Source organism: Pogonomyrmex barbatus, unplaced genomic scaffold, assembly GCF_055798465.1.
Source record: "Pogonomyrmex barbatus isolate J1 unplaced genomic scaffold, ASM5579846v1 scaffold2, whole genome shotgun sequence".
NCBI lineage: Eukaryota > Metazoa > Arthropoda > Insecta > Hymenoptera > Formicidae > Pogonomyrmex > Pogonomyrmex barbatus.
The window spans coordinates 7,036,172-7,061,449 of NW_028297116.1; the positions used below are offsets into that span (position 1 = coordinate 7,036,172).

At 41.3% G+C, this 25,278-nt stretch overlaps 2 protein-coding genes across 3 annotated transcripts in view; both read right to left on the bottom strand.

Moving 5' to 3' along the window:
* The window catches only part of fz2 (frizzled 2), a 71,871-nt gene extending 51,605 nt beyond the window's left edge, over positions 1 to 20,266 (bottom strand). Inside the window, exon 1 of one of the 2 annotated variants that reach the window (XM_089077528.1) lies at positions 20,127 to 20,266. The gene's annotated coding sequence lies outside the window, so the exon portion shown is untranslated. Of the gene's footprint in view, positions 1 to 3,008; positions 3,849 to 20,126 lie in introns of those variants that run through there. The other variant, XM_011649439.3, reaches the window with a different exon arrangement.
* The window catches only part of Snrk (SNF related kinase), a 113,905-nt gene extending 93,638 nt beyond the window's left edge, over positions 1 to 20,267 (bottom strand). The window contains exon 1 of the mRNA XM_089077524.1: positions 20,127 to 20,267. The gene's annotated coding sequence lies outside the window, so the exon portion shown is untranslated. The remainder of the gene's footprint in view (positions 1 to 20,126) is intronic.
* Positions 20,268 to 25,278: the final 5,011 nt, after the last annotated feature.

The window sequence follows — 25,278 nt, forward strand, 5'->3', positions numbered from 1 at the left end:
TTGATTCGCTGCTATAACCGACAGATCTGGCAATAGATATATTTGATCAGAAATAAGATACGTAATTTGCAAAATAAATTTGAAAGGAAAAGCGTAAGAATTTTATGGCCAAAGATTCTATAAATAATCCGTTGCGTTGATAATTAAAAACACTTTTAATAAGCGTTAATAATAAGCGTTACCGTCACTATAGACGATCGATATTATTGAGAGGATTCAAGGAATATCAACTGGATTGAATACTTGGATTGGACCAAACGAGCAAAAAAGAGAATGATATAAAAAAAAGTTTTTTTATCCTACGTATCCGAAACGTAAGTAACGTTCAGTTACAAAATCGTGTGACAATTATTCGTTTCCAATCCTCGTCAATGCTGCATATCATGACGTGTCTTAATAATAGTAGCGTAATAAAAGCTGCGCGATGTGGATTGAAGAGGATGAACGTGACGCACGTGAAATCGACAGAAGGGATCAGACGGGATTTCCACTTGGTGCCGGGGAGGATGGCGATGCGACTAGGCTCGGATGGCCGATATTATACCCCCGGGCGGTAATTCGTATCGAGTTTTCCGCGCTACCCGGGAACTCGATCAGAAATGCGATCAGGATGGCAAAAGTAATCTTCGCATCTCGTGTACGATCCTATGGTAAATAATCTATATTTGCAGGGATTCATCGGGGACTTTTCCTGAATTTTATCTTCGGCAAATCGTATTTTTTTCAGCGATCTTTTTCAAAATAAATGCCATTCCCAAAATAAATTTTACGATTGCTACTATTTGCGATTCAATATGTCACTAACATCTACATATTTACAGTGGTTCAACGGTATTTTTAACAAACTTATCCGCTTGTAATATTATAACTCATATTATTGGTTTGGCGAAATTTTGAAGATAAACTCTCTTTTTTTTTTGCTTGTTATATTTTTAGCAACAATAAATATCTTTCTATTTGCATCAATTAATATAACTATATTTTTTACGAAAATATTAAAAAAAATTGGAATTATATAAATTAGTTTAAAATATAAATCGATTTTATAATTCATATGTTTTTTTGTACGCTTAATATATTAGTTTAAAAAGTAAAGTAAGTTTAAAATAGAGACATCCAGAATATACTAAATTATATCGCACATATTTATCTGATAAAGTATAAAAAATAGATTTATTTAATGATATTTTCTATATTTCTTTTTTATATGTGTTTTTCCCATCTTTTTCACTTAGAAAAACTTTAAATATATCTGATTTATTTCATTTCAAATGCATAAAGTGTACACATACATGCAGATACGCGCAAAGAAAGTGCAGTAAAGAAATCTCGTTGGAGAAGCGTGTCGTTGGCTATTTACATGCTGACTTTCGCTTCAATGGAATATTCTGTCGTGACTATTTGCGCGTATAAAAGGTATGGATGAATGGAAAACGAACCGAAACGAAGGGAAACGACGTTCGACGATATACTAAAAGTGACACGATGGTGTCATGTGGAGCGTTAGGATATCTCATCGATGGGGAGTCAAAGCATACAAGACGGACGACATATATCGGACGACAGTCAGCGGCGAGTACGAAGCGCAAGCGGGGACATTCCCCGACCGACAAATGGCAATTTAACACTGTCGACCGTCTCTCGGTCGATATTCGAGCGACCCTTTGACCGTCGACGTTAATGCACAGCTTGCCCTTTATTTCCTGCTGTCACACCGGCGCGGCGATACGCGCCCCCCCCCCCCTCCCCTCCACCCTCTCCGACATCATCGCTCGTCGGAGCATGCTTTCGAGTGCTCTGGCCGCCCACGCGAGAGCCACGGTATGTATACGAAAAGGGGGAACCACGCCCCCTCTCTCCGCCGAAAGGATTTAATTACGAATTAATTGTGATGTAGCCGCGCCGCGGCTAATTCCGCCGGTAATTCGAGGAACGCCCCGGCTAGCCAGTCCTTTTCCTTCCCTTCCGGCGAAAATCCCTTCCCCCTCCCCGTGACGGCGTTTACGCCGATATATCGGGAAAAATCGTGGAGTTTATCTCGCGCGTATTTTCCGATCTCGATACGGCCGACTTCCAAAGAAGTCACAACGACAATCTCGTTTTCCACGCGCGAACGTGAGCTCGTTCGCACAAGGTACTCGCAAAGATAAGATCGACCAACAGAAGCGCACTACCCGGTACATGACGCTAATGAATGATCGGATGCGGAACAAATGTGAATGATAAACCGGCGAGAGAAAGAGAGAGAAAGAGAGATTTTAGATACCGCGCGACACGTACGGATAATGGGAACATACACCTGAAAGGAATCAGGATATCCTTTATCACTGCGATTCCATTCAAAGGAGTAGGAATAATTTGCGCGGACAATTCGTGTACTACTATTTGTAAATATTCATGGCCTGCATGCAACGTTGATTTTAAATAAACCGTATGGAGCCGCGGAGCAGCGCAACATCGAGAGATTGAAATCTCGCTAATCTGATCGAGCCCGATTGCTATCTGCACGCGTGTTAATGGGCTTTCCTCATTAATCATTTTAATTAACAATGATTAGATATGGACGGGTTATCCGTATATGATTTACATTTACACATTACGGCCGCGTGTATTTTTCTTCCCCCCCCCCCTCCCCCAATATAACGAACGCTTATCGTTAATGTAATACGGAGTAAAATTTGTTATCGTTTGTTTATGTCATCCACCTGATACTTTCCGGTTCGCGATGCGAGGCTGGAGATAAGACAACAGATAGGTCATCTCTCCTTTACGTCAAAACGAGAACGAGAATTTTGTCAAGATGAATATCTACGTTCCTGCTGCTTAATTACCGTGGAAGACATTTGTCTTCCTTGCGAGACGGTCTTGCTTCGAGGCAACGACCGAAACGAATCTAACGAATCATCCAACGAGATAATTTAATCGCGTAGCAACCAGTTAATTTCGATAACGCGCCGTAACGGTAAAGTAAATCGCGGATTCCACATCTCGCTATCTTGGATTCTCACCTGACAGCCGGTTCCGATTAGATTACGTCGCGCAACGTTGGCGGCCGGACCCTCCTTAGACACGTGATTTCTTCTCGGCAATGCCTGTCGCCTCTCTTGTACGAACTGTCTACTGATAATGTATCGATGTAGCCTGCAGTGTTATCGCGTCGATTATCGGCTAGCTATCCAATCCATTGGACACGTCACGCGTCGAACAGTCAGTGTGGATGAATGTCTTTTTTTGTATTTTCGTTCTTTCACGAGTCTCTATCCCGCTGCGTTTGACGCAGCTGGTGGTTCTCGTCAATATCACGGTCCAAATGATATAGATACAATTTTCCTCTCAAATAACTCCAGATCCTGGCTCGAGATACTATCACGTTCTACTTGTCTTAATCATGGACGTTTCCCAATGGAAAATCACGCTCCCGGATCGTTCGCTACTGTCTCACACCAGTTGTCACACCATTTTTAACAAATACTTATTGACGCGACGAGACTGAAAATCTCAGTTGAAAAATCTCGAGGAAAAACGACGGGCGAAGGTAAATGAATTGATTTGTTCTCTCGAACGCGTCCGATTTCGAGCGCAAAGTCACTCTTGATCCGTGCTCGCGCGGATTATCTCGCATCGAAATCCGTCGAAAGTAGGATGCGGTCGATCGTCGAGCGATTTAAGGGTACGTCGTAGTTTACGAGACGCTCGCGCTCGTCTTCCCACGTGCCGCCATCGTCCTGGTTGATGGTTTCGTAGACGCGCGATAAATGTACGCGCTGCACGACGACGCTCGCTTTTATCCGTCGCTTGCGTCAGCTGCGCGCGTCCGCGTGCCGTCGCGGAACCTCCTTTTGGCTCTCTTCTCCCCCATTCGACGCGACGTCTCATCGCGAATTTTCCACCGACTGGCGTTCGATCGCGAGCGCGTGCGTGCCTCCGCCCGTGATTGCGCGGTAACGCGACGGATCAGAAATATGATAAATTTATATCGCCGCCCGCGATCGCATGCTATAACCCTTTGTCACGTCTCCGCATTGCCGTTACATCGCGATGTAAAATTATAATAACTCGCAATTTGTAAATGAGAATAAATGCTGCTAAAGAGATAAAATTAAAAAAGGATTAAAAAATTGCAGTTGTAGTGGAAGCATCGAGCGACCTGAAAATGTTAATCCAACGGATTAATCTTATTCAACTGGGACCAATGCTCAAAAGATGTTTTTAATTGTGATAATTTATAATTTAGTTATATTAAAAAAGTAAGATATAATTAGTATGAAGATAATTATAATGAAGAAATAGAAGAATTAATAAAGATTACGTGCAGATTATATATAACGCTTCTGCTGTTAGTAGAAGAAGTCGTGGAGACAGACTCTTGTCTCCTTTGAAGAACCGATCGACCAGACGTCCTCGCAAAAACGAGAGTCTGTCGTAATTAAGATATTAATAACTTTCGAGTGCAACTGTTATATTTGATAACCGAGAAACCAGTTCATGGAATCTTGGACAAAACAAGCCGTTGAAAATTCCAATCGAAATTTTTAGAACGAGGAGTTAGGTTTAAAAATAAATCAAAGTCATCATAAAATATTTTTTCAATATAAAATCGATCTGTTAAACGAAATTCATCGATGATCAAGTAAAGTAAATAAATGTAAAAAAATTGTGAGTAGTGTTGAGTTATGATTTTATCAGTTATTTCACAGATTTGTTCAAATATTATAACTTAGATTCTTACACTGTATAACAAAAATATTTTTTACACGCATGAAAAAAATCAACATGTTCGTAAAAGTAGAAACAAAAGTATAATGTAAAAGTGCGTTCCGTGCTGCGAGATTAAGTTATTTATGTTTTTATGTACATTTGAAGTTTAAAAGAAGTCATTTCGACCGTGGTGCAAAATAAAATTTTGCGATTGTCTGAAAAGCATTTATTCTCAAGTAAAAAAAATTGATTGTTGAAAAGAATAAAATTAAAACGATTGGAATAGAGCAAAATAGTGAAAAAATACATTTTTAGTAGTAAAAAATCGCTCAAATTTCTCCCTTTTTCCGACCTTTCTATTTTCCCATTTTCTTTGTGGATGAACCATTATGTAACATGAGTGTATTTTAACATTTTAACAGCAGTTTGACATTTCATAGCCTACTCAATTTACATTCAGCAAAACAAAAGCAAAACAAATTGGTAAAACAAAGTAAAACTTAATAATAAAACAAATGTGCTCGAATTATAATAATTTATATATGTAGTGTTTTTATGTAGTATTTTCGCTTCCAAAACACACAGTATCTCAAAAATTAAAATCTAAAAATTTTTTTATTAATATTTACAAAGAAAATTGTAGAAAAATCAAAAAAGGAAACATTTGAATGATTTTTGATTAAAAATACGTTTTACATTATTTTGCTTTGTCCCAGTCAAAATTACCCTTTAATTTTATTACTTTCGGATTCAGTAATTAATTTTACATGGAAATTCATGATTTTCAAACAATCGTAAAATTTCATCTTGTACCACGGCTGAAATGACCTCCTTTAAATTTTAAATATGCATAAAAAATATAAATAACCTGATCTTATTAGAATGAAACGTAATTTTAATATAATAAAAATATTTTTTACTAGGCACGCAATTTTACTAGACTTCATCTCTATTTTTATTGGACATATTGATTTTTCCGTATATGAAAAAAAATTTTTTTATCAAATAAATCAATGGACTATCTATATTCTCAAAATCAATAAAATAAAAAGAGGACGAAGAGGACAAACACGTTTTCTACTTTATTATTATGCCTAAGTTGAAAATTGTTACACCTAATATGTATCATAATAGTATACATAATAGTATACATAAAAAAACATATCATAACATTAGTACACATATAAAAGAAAATCAAAATTTGTTTGTTACACAATGTTACAAATGTAATCATCTCATAATTGATCCTCGCCGGAATGCCGGGCACATATCGAAACGGCGATATCGCTTTTCGGCAAAAAGGGTCGTATCTCTCAAGACACGACAGTTCGAGGATTCACTCCGAGCATTACTCCAAATGGTAATGACGCTCGTAATTCTCGACGATACTACTCGCGGTCGTTGCAGTCGCCGAATGATGTCTCTTTGGAGCGATACTAAGCGAGTTACGATCCTCATCACGGATACTTAAGCCTTATTCACAATGGGTATCAATGAGTGGGCTGACTTCTTGGGACAGGTAATCGACAAAAGTTCGACAGGAATATAATATAAAGTTTCACTTAAATCGGATTATTCGAAAAACCTTAATCAATGGTATCTTTTCGCAAGAATACGCGTTTATAATGGATGATGGATGAAGGATTAACCTGTCAAAAGAGAAAGAATCACAATGTTACAATCAAATCTTTGAAGCTTAGACGGAATTTATGAATGATTGCTCGAACTGATCGATTGCTTCAACTTCAATCAATAACTTTCAGATCTTTATAAAGATTTGTATAAATAAAATTACTTGCATCCGTTTTTCAAATCGAAATGTGTAGACATCAAAAATTAATTATGAAATTATTATGATTATATATGATAATTATTATGAAATACGGTACGAAAAAAGTATCCACAATCAATTAGTGATAGATAATGATAATTCGGATAATTCTTTATGATTCAGAAAATGAAGGAAAAGAGTGAGATTCAGTGGAACATTAATTACTCGTCGATGTCTCTTTCTCGATCGAAGGTTAGGAGGATATCTATAAAATCAATGAATTCGTTCTGTTCTAGGAAACAGACGCCGAGTACTGTACGACACTCTTTGTCTTAATGCCTTCTTCTTCACTATGTAGACTTTTTTCCCTTTTTCTTCGTTTACGCTTCGCGCACAAGGAACACGGTGCGCGTCGCGACGCGCCTTTCCGATGTGTTTCAGCCCTCCTTCATCGGTTTCTATCCCCGCTGCTAAGAGAGAAAAAGAAAAAGTGAGTGTGAGAGAGAGAGAGAGAGAGAGAGAGAGAGAGAGAGAGAGAGAGAGAGAGACGAAGAAAGAGAAAAGGAGTTGGAGAACGAGTAGTTCGAAGGTAATCAAAGGGGTGGGCGCGCGCGTTTGCTTGCGCCCCTTCGCCTGCCTCTCGAGGCGCATACGCACGGGAGCGTCGCCGAACAATCGTTTCGGTGGCTTTGAAGTTTTCCGTCACCGCCACCCGCACGGCGCCATAGTCCCTCACTGACTCTCCTGAGGTTCATATGCGTTGCGTTCGCAACAAGAAAGAGCGACGACGGGCGACGCCGATGACAACGAGGGACGTAGGTCCTGGCACTCTGGCGCATACACATACGCACTCACATCCCTCCTCCCTCCCTCCCTCCCTCCTTTCGTTCTTCAACTTCGTTGTACTTCTGCCCCTTCTTCGAGTACACGAGATAATATCGTCGAACATGCTTCCGACAAAACGGGGTCTAGGGATGGGGAATCTTGAAGAGGCTAATTACAGTACTTTTCCCTTGGAAATTCGCACGATGGTCATCGTGGCTGGATGATGATACCTGCTTTGATTTATCTCTTTGTACGCGCAGCATTGCACGCTAAAAAGAAAAAGTCGAGGGACGATGAAACTTTTGAGGCGACAATATGAACGAATCCATTCTCTTTTTCGTTCTCTCCCTTCTCCGGCTTCTTTCGTATCGCGGGTCTAATCAACTGAAAGAAAACTCTCCTCGTTCGTGCCCTTCCGTGCCGTCTCTGTCGCTCTTTTGCGGATTCTTTCGTTCTTGGTTGGACCCTCCGCTGCCAAATGTTCTTTTCCTCTTTCTCTCTCTTTCCCTCTGCTCCAGATTTCCCCGCTCTCATTCGCTATTCCTCTTTCTCCTTTCTCCTCTTTGTCATCTCATGTCAGAAGGCGAATTCGCTTCCGATGCCACGTATGCAGAAAAGTTCACGAAAGTGTCCACTTATTGTTCCCTAGTGGCAGTCGAGTACAGCTTTGACGACGAAGAGGTAATTAGTTCGTATTAGACTTTGTGACATCGCAGAGAACGGCCGACCAGAGAGCGTAAGAGGTCCCTTTTTTATCTCCTTCTTCTTCCAACTTTACTCGTGGCTTTTTCTCTCTCTCTTTTTTTTTTTTTAAATCGTATCACAAATTTGGCCTCACGCACTCTTCATCTGCTCGACGACAGCCCTCTCGCTGTGCGTGTACGCCGAGCGCAATCCATTCTTTCCCCCCTTCGTCTTTTTTACTATCTGTTCATCGTTTGCACGATAATTTTCATACAGATGGATGAGCAAAACGGAAAGCAACGATCGCTCGGCCGAAAAGTCTTTGTCATCGACAAATGATGGTCGAGTGCGCGGCATAAAGTATATTCACTCGCGTACGCGAGAACAAAAGAGAAAAAGAAAAAAAAATCACGATGAGACTTTAATGAGTGCTTGTTTTTTCATGAATTTGTAATTCTCGAGCGCGTATCGCGGTGGTGCGAGGGGATGGTATCTCAATCTCATCGAGGCTATTACGAGGAGAAACCCCACAAAGACAACGCGCGCGACTGTTTGCGCACCGACGAGCGCGCAGAAATAATTTTGTTTTTTTTTTTTTTTTTACCGATGCGGAATGTTCTCGTTAACGTCGATGCGGGATAGTCGAAGCTGATAGTCGGCGGACGGACGGCGGGGGGGGGGGTGAATCCTCAAAGACGTCACGCGGCCTAATTTTCCGACAGAAGGAACATCCCTGCTTTGATGCGTCGCAACTCCAAGTCTCGCTAAAGCTTCCTCTCTTTCCCTCTGTATTTGCATCGTTTCCACTCGTTATGTTTGCCTGGTGAATTTCTTGCGAGAAAAAGACCGCGACTACGAAGAGATCGCGTTGATGAGTCGCGACAGGTTGGTTTCCGCACTAAATCGCATTGCGTCGCACAGAGCTACTTGTGGCAAAGAAAAAAAGTTCCGACTTTGTGTTCTCCTACATATGAATTCGTTTATCCATCACGCCTGATCGGAGGAAAAAAAAAAGTTAAAAAGAAGAACTAGATGGAAAATGGGACGACAGTAATGATGACTGAAACGAATCGATGTTGAGTGTGTTCCAAGAGGGGAAAAATATTCTTTTAGGGTTTTTGTAAGCTTGTCAGAGAGACTCATGCTGCTTTCTCATGACTTTTTATCTTGAAAAGACAAGCGTGGATAAAAAACCTTGAACGGAAACAACTGTGGACTGTAATAATTCCTAATGCTGTAATGATTCTTCGCGAGGTAATTCGATCACGGCTCCATTACGATTATACCGGAGTCCTCTGTGTCAACTGGCGGATTCGCGAAATTTCGTTTCGCGAATCTAGGCATTTCGCAAACAGCACGCGAAACTGCGTGGGAACGAATTTATCAGGGCTCTTTTGTGGCGGTCGTTAACGAGACGGGCGTGGTGCACAGTTCGCTGCGTACGCGCACGATGTAATAGCGGAACCGCGACGTGTTTCTTTGGTGTGAGTACTTAACCTAACCTAGGTGAGGAGTACCTATAGACCCGGGTTTTACGCGGAACGTAAGGTCTCGGCACGGCTGCCGCTCTCTCTTGCTCGGCTCAATTTCTATGTTTCTCTCGTATATAACGCGATGCGACGTGACGTGACGCGGCGCGACGCGGGTGCGGGAACGACGTCGATGAATTCTTTGATCCGCGCTGTTAATTAGTTGGTAGCGGGTAGTGCAACCGTCCACGCCGCTGTCGCCGCGTAAATAACAGCAGCTACTATTGGTGGTGGCGGTAAGGCAAGGCACGGTAAAGGAGTCGACGGATGGAAGAAGGGTAGCGAAAATGTTTTAGCGGCGATCAAAGTAGCCCGACTGTACGAGGGCTGCCGCAATGAGGAAATACTTCGGAAAGAAAGGATCTCCCGCGTCCAACCCCCCACTGCTTCTTGTCCTCCGCGATACCGTCATCGTCGTTGATGACGTCGGACAATATAGCAGATGAATGGTATATCGTTACGTATTCTATCGTTGAATAGACTTCCTACGTGTGGAATATCAACAAATATTAGTTAGTTTTGAATTAATGAATTAAACCTATGTATTTTAATATATTAAATTTTTATATAAAAGTTATCTAATTTTGCATCCTCATTAAAAATAAATCTCTACATAAATACTGTAAATTATTATTAATAATAAAATATTAGTGTACATAACATATTAATAATTGTTAATAATAAACTAATAAACATATAATTAATTATTAATAATAAATTATTAACGCCGTCGATAAAAATATGAAAGAAACATTATTAATTATTCCGTATTTTTTTCCTGTTCGAGTAAATTTACTCTTCGCGAAATTCATAGATATTTAATACGGGAGAAGGAGAGGGGGAGAGAGCGTTTGGGAACGTGAAAAAATAATATTCTTGGGCGTAATACGCGCCAGTGGCAAAGCTCAGTGGCGCCTCTGAGGCGCTTGTCGAGTGTGGCACTCCGCACCCTTAAAGTACCGTCATCGTTCTCGTCGTTGCCGCGATGCGAGACATTCTGTGATGCCGGATTGCGACTCAAGCGTCTCAGAGTGGGAATTTAATGCATGCGTGTAGAAACCGAGCGCGAATAATCCGAACGCCATTTGAATTTCTAGAGATCAGTTCCGAAATCAGTTTTGGTTTTGTATACATAATTTGCAGTTTCGAATAGCCCGCATTGCTGTTACCCAACAATCAGAATCCCTCGAGTGATATGTATCTTGAAGATATTTCCGAGTGATATGACATGTTCTATTCGCGCTAACAAATTTTATTACTATAGTTTCTGTTACAAAATTATTAGCACGTCTAATTAAAAAAGTTAAGATTTCTTTTTATGAAATTAAGTTTAAAAATGTCTTAAGTTGAATTGTGTTTCTATAATATAAAAACTGCTAAATATTTAAATAATCCTCTTAAATAAATCCTCGACTAAATTCCGTGAAACAAAATATAACTAGATAAAAGGTCAGATATATGGCGAGTAAGATCAATAAAGATGCGTGGAAACTGTTTGAGAAATAACAATCGATTATGTGCTTTGCGGATTGCTCCATCTCGCGATGTTTACCCAAGACAGATATGATATTGGAACACGTAAAAAATAGGTAATTGATAATAAAACATTCCCGTCATGTATGTACGTTACACATTGTACACCTTATAAATAATATAAATATATAATTGTAGTCTTAATATTATTATTCTATTTTCCTATTCTTGCGTGTGATAATTTTGATGCGAGACGCGTTCTCGCCAGTGGTTTATGGTCAACACAATTCTAAGTCCGTTTCACTACTCCATCACGTCTCCCTCAATCTATTCCTTGTTCGACGATTACGGCGAGGTTACATCCCCGAGCGAGCGAAGCGATCAGGCTGCTGTAAACGGCTTTCTCTCTTGGCGCACCGAAAGCGACGGTGTAACCGCGATCGATTTGTTACAGCGAACGGCCGCGCCACGCCGCCATGAATTCCGACGAAGTTCCAACCGGGGCCCAACCCCAAGCCCTATGTCGCATTAATGCATCGAAACGTAGTTACAGTTTCGTAACTCTATTTTGAGGGACGCGCACGGGTAACGTGTACCCCGCACCCCCCCGATTTTCGTATAATATTCCGCGGCGCGCAGATAACTACGGGAGCCCGGGCGGCTAGCTCGACGATGATGATGGGGAACGTCGACGTTCATCGACGTCGGCGTCGACGCGGAGTCGAATGTGAAGTGCGTCTGGGCGGGCGTTTCGCATAAATGGGAAAATGTCATGAGTCCTCTTTTTACCATATATCCTGCCTCTCGCTTCGACATCGAGGGCCCTCCGTTCTGGCTCGCTTAAAGATCGGTTTAATTACGCCTATCGTGGGGTGGCGGCTATTTTTAATATTGACACGCAATGACGCGGGTATAGAAATATTTTGCGAGAAAATCGTGAAATTTGATTGATTCAGATAGACGTGTTCATTTTACATACGGTACGTATTATGATATGTTTGACTTTTACTGGGTGATGTTCACGAATCGGTTCGACGAATGTTCACCAGCGACCTAGTGACGAACGATTGAAAAGATAATGCGATCTTTTATCGGTTCCACAAGCGAAATTAGAATGTCACGAGACAACAACAGAAGTTGTCCGTCTGGCGCATTTACCGCGACGCAATCGGAAGAACCTGTTATGATTTATTAATGGACAGAGTACTTCGCTTAGGCATTATGTGTCATAGGGGCGACTACGTCGGACGATTACGACCGGCTGTTACATTCCCATCTACCATCAGATCGCTGCATTGTCCGTCCGCGCGCACGCCCGGCGCGTATTTTTTTCCTCTTGATTAATTTCCACTAGAAAATTAATCGCTTCCAGAGTGAGAAAGGGGATTTGTTGTCGGTCGTACATTGGTGATGATCGCACACGCGGTCCTACAGATTCCGCCTAGCCAGTTGACGCGCACGCATGACGCGATCACGCACGCGAAAGAGAGAGAGAGAGAGAGAGAGAGAGAGAGAGAGAGAGAGAGAGAGAGAGAGAGAGAGAGAGAGAGAGAGAGGGGGGGGCAGATAGATGAGGACACGCATGGGGATAGAGAGGCGGGGGACGATAAGAGAGGCATGAACAGAAGGTTGGTTGGGGCGGAGGAGGGAAGGAGGGGAAGAGCGCGTACGAACCCCACGAAATATTGATTGACATCCGGGTGACAGATTTCACTGGCCACACACCCCTTCGGTCTTCAACTGGCAGCGTATACCGAGCCGAACGCGCTCGAGTACCACCTCTTCCTTCCTATATTCTTTGTCATGCTGATTTGTTGCCAACCACGCAGAGGTGCTCAATCGTGCACCCGCCTCGATCTCGCTTCATAACGGAATGAAGTTCGCAAGTTTGACGAACGCTTCATCATTCAGACGCTTCGATTGGCGGCCCGCTTTACCCTCCTGCGCGCCTTTCTCGCGTAGGTTCATCCGGTCGTTTTGCTACATTCGCAACGAGCTTACGGGGAATTCCGAGAGATTACCTCGTCGGGTTGCGGTTACTCTACCAGCGCGCCGATCCGGCGCGTCCCGTCGGCGAAACGAGAACACCGGATATGCGGATCTCGCCACCGCGTGCGATTGTTTGCCAGGTACTTGACGGGCGTCTAATAACGTACAATTAGCGCGCCGGGTATAATTACGATTAAATGCCAGTCGAGAATTATCATTTCCGACTAAAGGCTTTGATAAACAAATTCCGGGGAGAGCTCATACCGAACCGAACACCGGTAAATCTCGTGTTCCTTCGCGGTCATCGCCGTCGCTCGTTATCGCGTAAGGTTTCTATTTGCCATCGAGTTAGATCAGGTGTAGCGTCGACCAAGGTGCATAATAATGTACGTTACGGACGAATTTTTACCGTTATCGATACCCGGAACGCCGTCTGCGATTGACATATCGATGGAAAATCTATGCAATGCGATTAACCTTTCGGCCGCCACGATCTCTCCCTAACGATATTTCATCGTTTTTGTATTTACCTGGACAATTGACATTAAAGAAAATGTCAATAGCATGCCTGTTTTTTTTTTTTTTAAGTTACGATCGGATTCGTACAATGATATATTAATATTCTATAATACCCAGAGATAAATTGATCTTACTGATTTTCACGAAAATATTGAACATACTTATAATCATTGTCTTTTTAAATTTTGAACAAATATTTTGTTTATGAAACAAACTGCATCGTCGATTTTGCCCAAAATGTTTCGTGTTCCGCGAGACACTTTTAATAAAGAAAAGATCATCGTTTGTGTGTTAAACGAATGTGTGCGTGTCGCAAGATGAATTGCTCAAGTACATCGTAGAAAGAAAGCGGGCAGTCATTGGGCCAAGCTTCGAAGTGGCAAACAAAAGAGTTAAACGACAAAGATAGCGGTGGTAGACGAAGATGACGGAGGCGATGCGATTCTTGTTGATCGCGGGACGCTGATTGCTCGAACGGAGGAGCCAATTGAAGATGTGACAACGACTCGACGCTTCTGAATCATGTCACATGTCAAATGAGTGACTCGGAAACTGTCAACCGGCCCAATTACGTCTTCATATGAATAGCCGACTCACAGAACCATCGTCCCACGCGCAACGATGCTCAATAAGTCGACAGGTTCGGCATAACCGACAAAAATGACCCGATTGCTCGCTACCGAGCCGCACCAAGCATGCACTTTCACACGTTCACCCTTCCCAACATCCCTCCTAATTTTACATTACGTAAGATCATTATCAAAGCGAGCCTGTCACAGGAATGAATTTCGAAAAATAAACGTTCGATTTTTATTAGATTCTTTTTTGTTTAATTAAAATGTAAAATCTTAATTTTCTAATTAGAAAACGTATCTGCATATATAGCTTTTGCGAATCGTAAAAAAATATTTCACAATTCTTATTAAAAATTCTATTAAATTCTACTAGATACATGTGAAATCTTGTAGATTTTAAATAAAAAAATGCTCGATAAATTAATAATTATAACAAATATAACTTGTATGTAACAAATAGAATTTCATTTTTTACATCATCTTTGAAGAGTAGAGTGTTGAAAAAACAATTGCCAATGGCCAATTGCCAATTTCGTCTTCCATACAGAGGAGTTTCGCTCATAATTATTTCATTAAATTCCGGTGGTGTGTTAACCCGCAAGGGCTGCGAGTGTAAGCCGCGGTAACCCTCCCGCGTACATATCGCAAATATTGGTCCATTACGAGATCACAATGCTCTCTCACCTCATGTGTACCGCGCATAGCGTTAACCTCAAAAGAGCTTCTCATAGGGCGATTGAAACAGGTTGTCTCGCACGAACTATTGACGCAATATTACATAGAGTTCGGACCGGACTAGAATCGATCAAATTAAATCAGAACACGCGAGAGCGATAATACCTGTATAGTAAAAGTGTGAATAAAACCTGAAGCTGAAAAATACGCTTTCTCTAAACCGGTGCTCCGTTTACTTTATCAAAGTATAATCAGTGAACTTAATAAAAAACCAATATAACACAAATATTTTTCTGGAAAGTGGAAAGTGTAATAATTTAGCTTCGCGATTAGTATGTTGGTATTTGCGGGAATTAAACAATTTCAATTTTGTTAGAAAAATTGTTATAAAAGTTTTGTTATCATCAAAAGTTTTTTGTGACAAATGGTAGAGGGGAATAGTCGCGTATATATTTATTTTTATCTATCCTGTTTTTATATATTATTTAAAGCTACGTAATTTAGGAAAAAAAAAAATTTTAAGTCTTTTCTTTGGTTGTTTGTTTAGTGACTTTAAAACAAGTGGAAAATTAATAGGCATGAAATATGTGTCGAACGCAAATATTAGACGTTATTACTAATATTAGGGACGATAAAACAATTTATAAAAATTTGTTTGTTTTCTGATATTAATATTCTATTCAATATTTCAATTTAATATCCCACGTAATTGTATAAATGTTTTACATATTCAAATAAAATATATCGAGAAAATAAACAAAACCGCAACCGTACTCGCGATTTACGGGCAGATGAAATTCCCATCAAACGTTGCAAATATCACGTGAATGTTTCTGCTGTCTCCGATGCGAGCAGTTCCTAAATTTATTATCGGAGAGCAAATGGGACATAATTGAGACGCATATGTAAAACGCACATGTGCCTCCCACGCCCACCACGTGATAAACGCCTCCGTGTCTCCTGCTGTCAACGTACTAAAACTACACCTCCTCCTCACTTTGTACAGTCAAGCGCCAAGGATGCAATTAACGGCGCACCATTGACGCAAGATAATAATCGGGTAGACTCTTTTTGATTATTGCGCATATGGCTACCACGTGACAAGAATTGAAATTGAAATATTCTTCTTTAACCACGAAGATTGCGTTAATAGTATTAGCTATCAAATTGATATCTTCATCATGATATTTGCGATATTTGTCATAATATTTAAATCGCAAATAAAAATTTGTATCATTCATCAGCGCTTATTGATTATTCGTTATAGTGTAGCTTGGTGATAATTTTCTTTAGAAAAGGATGACTTTAAATTTCGAGAATTTATTCCCAAAGATAATTTTCACACTGATGTTTTAATACGATACATGATTCAATTATGCACTAACCACATATCTAAAATTATCGGTGTTCGCGAACAGTAGACGGCAATATGACGAAGGCAGAGCGCATGATATCGCCCCCGGGTGGATTTGAGTGCGCACAGCGCAAATATTGCCTTAAGATTACAGGAGCGCAAGCCTGACGGCAGCATCGTATCTAATATCCGTCGTTTCTTCCGAAGTGTCAGCCCTCTGAGAAAAGGGCGCGATTGTCCCCGTTATATGACAAATCCGTAAATGAAATTTTCTACATGTAATCTAAGAAATAAGAAATGTATTCCAAGTATTTCAATAGCTAAGCACAACGGTTAATAACTGAGAAATAAATAATCTTTAAAAACAGAAAGTTGAAAGAAATATTTGTGTTTATGATGGGTTTTACTTCGAACAACAAAGGTATACATAATTTTTTTCCTTTGCGTCCCATTTTTGTAACTTGGTAATAAGGAAGTAGGAGAATCAAAAATTTTCCGGTCAGGAATAAACCGCACGGATAGGGACTTTACGGTATTATTGATTTCCGTCCTTTGTGTCGCGTGATCGAGAAAATTGCGACGGTGCGGGGCAAGGAGGCGCAGCTGGAGGGGTCGAGCAGGAATCGTTGATGCGATTACTCGTAGTACCCTGAGTAATGCACGATGACGCGAGCCCGATGATACAATAACGTTATTATCGTTCTTTCGCTTGCCGGAGCGCAGAGAAGCTAGCAGAGAAACCGGCTGAATATTCATCATTCGTCAAGTGATATATTATCCAGTGGCATAATCGTTTGACTGTGCGTTTCGATTCCTTGTATTTGCACCTCTCAAAAAAAAAGAAAAAAGAAGAAAAAAAAACCGTCGAAACGCCTGTACTGATCACGCTGCAAATACATGTGGGACTATAATAATACGTTACCGATAAGCAAAAGGCGCGATGTGCCTTCGGAATGTCGCCAGTCGATTATCGATTAGTAGGATTTATTTCAAAAAGATTCATTCGGTGTGATAATATATATCGAAATTACACACGCGACGGTAGTCATTAACTCGGAATGATAATCGAAATGTGCAAAATGCACTATACATTATGGCGTGCTGCTAATGATTCGGTAATGCGTATAAATGAGCGGACAGAGAAACGTCCATAATACAAGCGGTAAATAACTGAGAGCCGTTAATAAACGCGGAAAGTGCTGATAGCAGTATTCAGCGCAACTACTCATTCGGCCCGTCGTAACGGTTCGCGAAAACGGCTGGATTGAGTATCACGAGATGAGGATCGCGCGAAGAATGCGAAGGGCGAGAGCGCGGCGATTAAGGTAAAGCAGCTCGTTGCTCGAAGGAGAGGAATAAAAGCGAGTAGCGGTAGGTGGTATCGGACTGGGAGAAGGAACACCCGGCCTCTCATTCGGACGAAAGACGAAGAGGGACACGCGTTGTCCCGTGGGATCAGCTCGAGTATTGTTGAGAGGGTTGCTTGCTTCGTCGCCCGTCGCTGGAGGCCGCCACCGTTTGCCGCTTGCCCTCCCTCGTCGCCTCGGTTACATTCACCCTTCCTACACCGTCACCCTGTCTCTGTCCATTCCTCTTACTAAAGGAGAAGCACGGACGGGACAAGAGAGGAGAGAGGTGGAATAGGGTAGGTAGCTCGGGACTGTCACTCGGTGATGGATGATTCTACCCCAACACGATCAATTCGCCTGGCCCACGCGCACATGCCTCGAGGGTGAAGCTTACCCTCGTGCCTCGTGTGCCGCTCTCTACGGGAATCGCGACGCTTCCTCTCGATCTAGCGAGAAGGTGCATTCCTCTCTCGCAAATACTCGAATTGACAGGGTGGGATCATTCGTTCCACGAAATCGATCGGCAGCCACGAATCGTCGGATTAGTATAAAATAACGTTTCTACATTCTTAGATTCTGAATAAGAATTGGATGAAGAAAGTCAAGACGGAAAAGAGAAAAACGTACCTGCCTGAGACAAGATTTAATCAGATTTAGTCGTTACAAAGAAGATTCAGGCATTTCTCATGATTGCCTCTATTATTTATTGCTGTACTGTTACAACTGCAGATTAAATCATTCATTTTAAACGAATCATAACTCACACACAAAAATTCAACATAAAATCTTATTTATAATTTTTCGAGTCGCGTAATAATTTCATTTAGGTGAAACGTATGTCAATGAAGAAGCTATTTTCTCACAACATAATGTCTAATAAAATATTATATATAGTTTTATATTTATTAATGAATACACTTGCTAATAACTACAGTACACTGGATCAAAGATTATATCAAAATAAATCATTGTCACTGGCGGTAATTAAGAAAATTGTGTGTTGTTAAATTACAGCACGGCAAACTGGAGATAAAGAGGACTTTTTACCTGTACGCCGCGACGGCGTTTAAGAACAAGCCGCTTATCGCGTATACGCCGACGAAAATTTGTAGACGAGCCACTAAAAACGTTAACGACCGCCGCCAAGCTCCTCTACATTTCTCCGAAGAGACGTTTGCCCTTTCGTTACTTCCTACTCTCCGTTCCGGCTCTCGCGCGCGTCTCGTCGGCGTCTCGTCGCCTCGGTTCTGTCTAATTTGCATAGTAATTTTAATCAACGTTCATCGCAAACGGCGATATATGCGCGACTACACGAGCACACGTGTGCCTCTCGCATAGATTACGCATACAGTCGGACAGGCTCGTACGTATCGCGCAATCCCGGCCACGAGGAGGTCCGCGGCTCTCTCGCGAACGTAGCTCGTCACTCTGTAATTACTTTTCTCTAGCGGTGCAGGCACGTCAATTCAAATTGCTCTCGAATTACCTAACGCCAAGAGTGAGCCTTTTCACGTGTGCGGGAACGAGAGAGAGAGACGGTGCGAGAGAGGAGACGGTACTAAAAGAGTGGCAAAATGAATGACGAGCGCGGGAGAGCTTGGGATCAACTTGGAGGAGATAGATCTCGCAGGAAGAGGAGTAAAAGCGAGAAAAAGGGCTCCTTTCGGGACTCGCAATTTGCGTAACAAGTTCGAGGATTACTTATTGCACGTTTTCGAATGCATTTCGAATGCATTTACGGGCCGGTAACACGCGCCCGTAATCCTTAAAAGAGCGAAATGGTCCTTCAGATTATCCGCATGCGGCGGAAGATAACGGTAAGAAAAGGGGGGAGAGAATTACCGTGGAAAAAATCAGCGACGGTGATATCGTCACAACATCGGTTTACGGTTGCGTTTACAATCTCGTATTTATAACGGGATTTGCCAGGAAAGATTGTCGCGTGCCATTATACAGCGATTGAATACGGCGAGGACTTTGTTATTAATGACGCCGTCGTTATTAAGTCGCATCAGTAAGACATTCTCTATTTTTTTTGCATAGATAAGATGTAAATGAAGTTGGTGGCAGTTTGTAAAGTTCGTATGTAAAAAGACTTAAATCTCAAGTAATTTCAATGGGTAATATGCTAAAAAGTACGAAACAAACTTTCAAGAATAAAGTAAGAAAAAAATTTGTTTCTGGCTACGATAAAAATAAATGCCAAATTTTGACCAACGTTTTCTCTAATAATTAAATCAAAATTTCTCAACAGGTAACAACTACTCGTTAAACAAACTCAGATTCCAAGGACTGAATACTTACATATCATTATCTTTTTTGTATTGTCACATGTGAAAAGGAGTTTCTCCACTGCTAACTAACGCTAATACATGACAACTAAAAAATGCGTTACTTTCGTCGAACAGTCCGTACGAAGATGTCACACGGTCACAAAGAAATCTATTTCGAGATCTGAAGACTGCCAACCGGTGATCCTCAATTTTTCTAACTAATTATTGTAAAATCAGAATTCTCGATGTAGAAAATCTACGTTATTAATCATTATGTTTTGTTCTTTGGAATGAAGTTTATTAATATATGATTAAGACGTTATCGCTTATCGTTCAAAGTTTAATCTCATCGTGAGATTACAATTCGATCTCTATCCTTATTTTATCTCATTTTATCGAAATATCTACTTACCAAGGAGGAAAGTATGCGTATTACACTTGGATACTGGCAGTTACTGGCATTCCCTCGCACGAGAAGATCAGCGTGTCTTCTCGATCGTGTTATCTACGAGGTTCGCTGTTCCTTCAAGAAACCGTCCTTGTCGCTCGCACAATCGCGCCGCACAATCGCGGAGCACGAGGGATAGGAAAAGTCGTGTAAAGGACAGAGCGGCGGCTAGCCTGGATTTCCAACCGGTGTTTGTTCGGTGTGTGTGTGTGTGTGTGTTGAACGATGAGTTAACGGGTTAACCTTGAAAAGGGAATTTGGTTGTGCCGTAACCACGTACGTATAGCGAGGCCGTTTCGGGTGGCGCGTATAGCACGGCGGGAGAAACACGGCGCGACATACCGGAGACGCCTCCCCGTGACTACCGCGCGAAACAGAGAAATCGATAGAATGGCCCTGGCACATGCGTGCATCGCGGCCCTTCCTCACCGCCTCTCATCTATGGGAGAAACCGGCGAGAAGGATGATGACGACGACGGCGGCGGTACGAGGCGAGGGTGGTACGCGCGCGGAGTACGAGCAGGAAACGGAAGAAGAGGAGGACGCGCGCGGGAGGGCGGCAGGGTTTTAGACGTCGCCGGGGCCAAAGTAATGGGAATTTCTTTCTCGCGCGTTTGCCGCGCTCTCCGCGTGTGTCTCTTCTCCTTCTTCCTCGGTATTCGTCGGCGAGCTTTTTTTCCGGGGACCGCGTCCCGCCCTCTCTCTCTCTCTCTCTCTCTCGTTTCTCCATTCGACCTCTTTACGAGGATCGAGGAGCGTGCACCCCTCTCGAAGGTGTATTACAATCGTCCGCGCAAAGAACGCATCCTTTTAGAAATGATATTTCTCTTTTAAGGATCTCGCGAAAGTATATGCACGGCTCGGAACAAATCGTTTACATATTCTGTAGTAACGCACAACTTTCGAATATTGGATTTTTGCATTCAATAACAGTAACAATGGGTGCTTTCCATTTAATGACACAAATCGACACAAGTATCGTTCTATCTTTCTTGGCTTTCAATGATTAACAAGGACAAAATGGAAAGCATCCTATGTTGCGATCGATGTGTTCACTGATGGCATAAAGCTGTCCTCGCGTTAGTCAGTTGGTATCATAAAGGGAATTATTCTATGACATTATCTTAATACCCAAAAGACTAATTTCTTAATACATCGCATAGCCTTGCGCATCTTCAGATAACTTCATTTTATGTATATTTATAAAGTTTCTATGTTATTTAAATTTACAGTCCGTATAACTTTTACTTTAACTTAATGTAATACAGGTCAAGTAAACTCAAATTTACGACGTACTATCTTTTTATAGACTACAGCATTGCTTTTAGCAAAGATAAAGAATGGAGATTGAGTTTTTCTATCAGCCTTTGCGCTCACTAGAGGTGCGACTTGAGATGGCGGAATTTGTTTCAGCTCGTTCTACTTCACTCGAGGGTTAGTGCGACGAAATATTGCGACTCCGGTGACGCACGATGCCGGAGAAGCGGTAAGAAACCAACGGAGCGGCGAAAGGGCAAACTAAAGTAGAACAAACTATGCGTAAGACAATCACGGATAAACGTGGCTGGATAAAGTCCAAGGAATTTATCGTTTGGAAAGGTCGGCCGCGACGGACTGCCCATTCCGGTAAATTCCCGCAGTCGTAAATTTTAGCGCGTACTTCGGCACATTTTCATAGCGGGGAAAAATCCTGAAATTCATTCCGCGTCGCTCCTTACAAATATGTTTTGCCGAGCGAAGATAAATTTTCTCAGGTACACAAAATATCTCGCGGTTTAACCGCTTGACCGCTGAAATAGACTCGAAATTTATTTGCACGACCGCAATAAAATATGTTAACGCGGTTTGAAACATCTCGGAAATTATATTAAATGTTTACGGCTCTTTAAATAAGCCTGCGAATTTCTGCGAATTGAAATAAAACGAAATTTGCGAAAAAGACAATTCAAACTGACAATCTTTTATAATAAAGTTATCTTAATATTTAACTAACTCACTTATTAATTAATATTTTTATTTTTTAAATTAATAAATGTTGGAATTTCTTATGTTGATGGACGCGTAAATATTAAGTAAGAGTAGTTTAGGAAAAATTATATATATATATATATATGTATACTGGTTTACTACCAGCGAAGTTTCTTCCATTAACGGAAGTTCGTAGCAAACTTCTACCGCGTGAAAAGCATTGATTGCGCCAGTTTAAAGATAGTTTTAACAACATTGCTCTGACCGCGTCAGCTTCGAGTCAATCGATTCGCTTACACCGCGATAAAAATAAGGTTGACATCAATAAATCACAACAGACGAAGCGTAAATATAGTGAATAAAGCTCCATGGCGAATCAAACAGATTCAGATTGCTTCGGAGGCAATTGTAAAATGCATCGAGCTGCGGACGTCACGACGAGATGGGAAACAGCGGAGAAGAGTCGCGTCGTCTAGTGAAAAAAAAAAGTCGAGAGATAGAAAAGGGAATCGGAAGAATATATCGCTGGAACGCGGCCAGGTTGCATTTTCAAATGGGTAGTAGCGCTTGCTTGCTGCGATCTCGTGCCAGAAAGAATTAAGCAGCAGCCTTTAAACCATGAATGATAATCGCGGTAGATTTTGCCTAATGGAAACTGTTCATTTCAGCTCGACAACTACTTCAGCAATTCTTACGCTGCACTGCACAATTCCTGACGATAATTCATTATAAAGATTCGTTACGAGGATAAAACGCGTAGACACATTTCCTTACAGATTTTGCATTGTTCAAACGCGATTCATACGCGTACAAATTGACGATTGCATTATTTTTGCACGTCTTCAGACGTCTATCGAGTCCGAAACTTCTCAGGAGAGAATGCCGCGGGGGAAAAATGTGCGCGATTTCGAAGAGATTTCGACGTGGGTTGCAGGTTTCACGGTGTCATGGCAACACCCGTCGAGAACGTCTTTGGCGTTTCCCCGTTACACTGCCAATGCGCTGGCTAGGAAAGAAAAGGGAAAAACGTGCCGCGATGATGAAGAAGCGCAGTCGACGGTGGCTTCTTCAAAAGGAGAATCGGTCACTCGATCGAGTTTCTATCCCGTGCCGGTGCTTGTGCCTCTTGCTCGCCATCTTATCGAAAAGATGGTAGCGTGTGTTGAGCATATTGAAAAAGCGATAAGAAGGACGGACGAGAATTGCGTCGCTTTAACATCCGCCATCGTTTCGCGAGATTTTATATAAAGATTTCGATGAGACAGTTATTAGTCTTTTCGTAGTTATCTTTCGACAGTTATTAGACATATCGTTTTTTAATTGTATCGAATCAGTAGATTTATTTAAAATGTATCATTTCTACAACGATTTATATTTGAAGAGAAATAAGATTCGTTATGCTCACATCGTGTTTATAGTCCGTAAATTAAATCCGTCTTTATTATTGATTTTTTTTTTAAATAAGTTTCTAAAATAAATTTTATTTTGGAAAGGCGGGAGAGTACGACAAAATAATTATAAAACGAATAATTATAGTTCAAGCTTCAGGTATTAAATGCGGTCGTATTCTCCTCGCTCGTTTAACCTCGCGAACTTTCCCGTCATGTTCCGTGGACACAAAGTCGAAAAGCCGGCGTTGTTATCTAGGAAAACATTGTTGTCAGTCGCACGTAAATGTACTGTACTGTAAATAAATGTACTTTTCATATGTGGTTAAGTGAATTTTACATTATATATAACTGGAATATTTTACGTAATAAAGAAAGGTTTCAAAATCATCCAATAATATTATTATTGTTTAAACATAGTCACCGAAAATATATTTTTGTTTTAAAACGAAAAGATACATTTTTCTACAAGCATTTTTATCTTGTTTATATCAAACTGGTGGAGTGATTTAATACCAAACGGCCTCGGTTTCGTATTGTGTTTTCGTTTCCGAGGATGAGCGCAAGGATATCCATTGGAACAATATTTGTTACAATATCCGCGCAAATGTATCACGTTTTCATCAGACCATTCTTTTTTTCAACGAATCCATCGATTGAAAGCCGTGCGCTTACCGTCACACGCAATGTGTCATATTTCGCCCTCACGCACTCCGGGCGAATTTAGAATGCGCGAGGAGGGACGGGAGGGGGTGAGGGGACGGCCGATTTGAGTCTGACAAATCTGAATTGTAAATCCGGACGCAATTAAAAGTGTATCACCCGACGAGCGAGCCGTGCAGTCCTCCCGCGCGGATAGCTCGGGGTTCGAATCCCGCAATTAAGGCGAAACATTATATAACGATTGTCGTAGAAGGGTCGAGGGGGTCGCGCGCGTATCGAGTTCTCGCGCGGTATGCGAGTTCTTCCTTTATCGGCGGAAATTAGCATCCGCCCGGAAATCGCGGCACGACCGATAGTTATTAACCGACACGGCGATATAACATTTTCCGCATACAAATTACGTATTCTCGCCCGGAATTACATGTTGCAAATTTACGCAGCCGTCAAAATTAATTATTTGCTCTCGGTGAGAGAAACAGTCAATTAGTTGCATTATCGTTAAATCGATTCTGCCACGTGATGTTATGAAAATGCGATTTTAATCGCAAAGTCCAATAGCAAGCTCGCTTTAATAAGGTTATGACTGAGCAAAGTGGAGCAAATTTCCTCATATTTATATTTTGATAAATGATAAATCTATTATATGTTATATATGTTATATATGTTTTTTTTACTATTTTTACATGGCACGTTAAACTATTTTTGTTTTTTCGTTCGATTACATTTCGCAAAGTGCATTACTCGATGCACTTCGAAAATGGAAGAGTGTCCTCAACCGGCACCTAAATTTAAGCCGATGTAAATGTGGATCGTATGAAGTGGCTTATCGAAGTGGCAAATTTCATTAAGGTGGAAAATTGCAGGTAAGCGAACATCGATATAGGTCGTCCGTTGCGTTAGTAGTTGATAGTGAGCAATTAGGGCATGCGATAAGATATCGTACAATCTACTTTTGTAACGCTGTTATCAGTAGTTTGCAACAAAAGCAACGACCAAATTGGCGGGAAGATATTACGTTATATATATATATATTTTTTTATTTTTGTTGGTCACAGCGTTATTTTCCTTTTCAAGGAAGGGAAAGTTAATTTATCGAT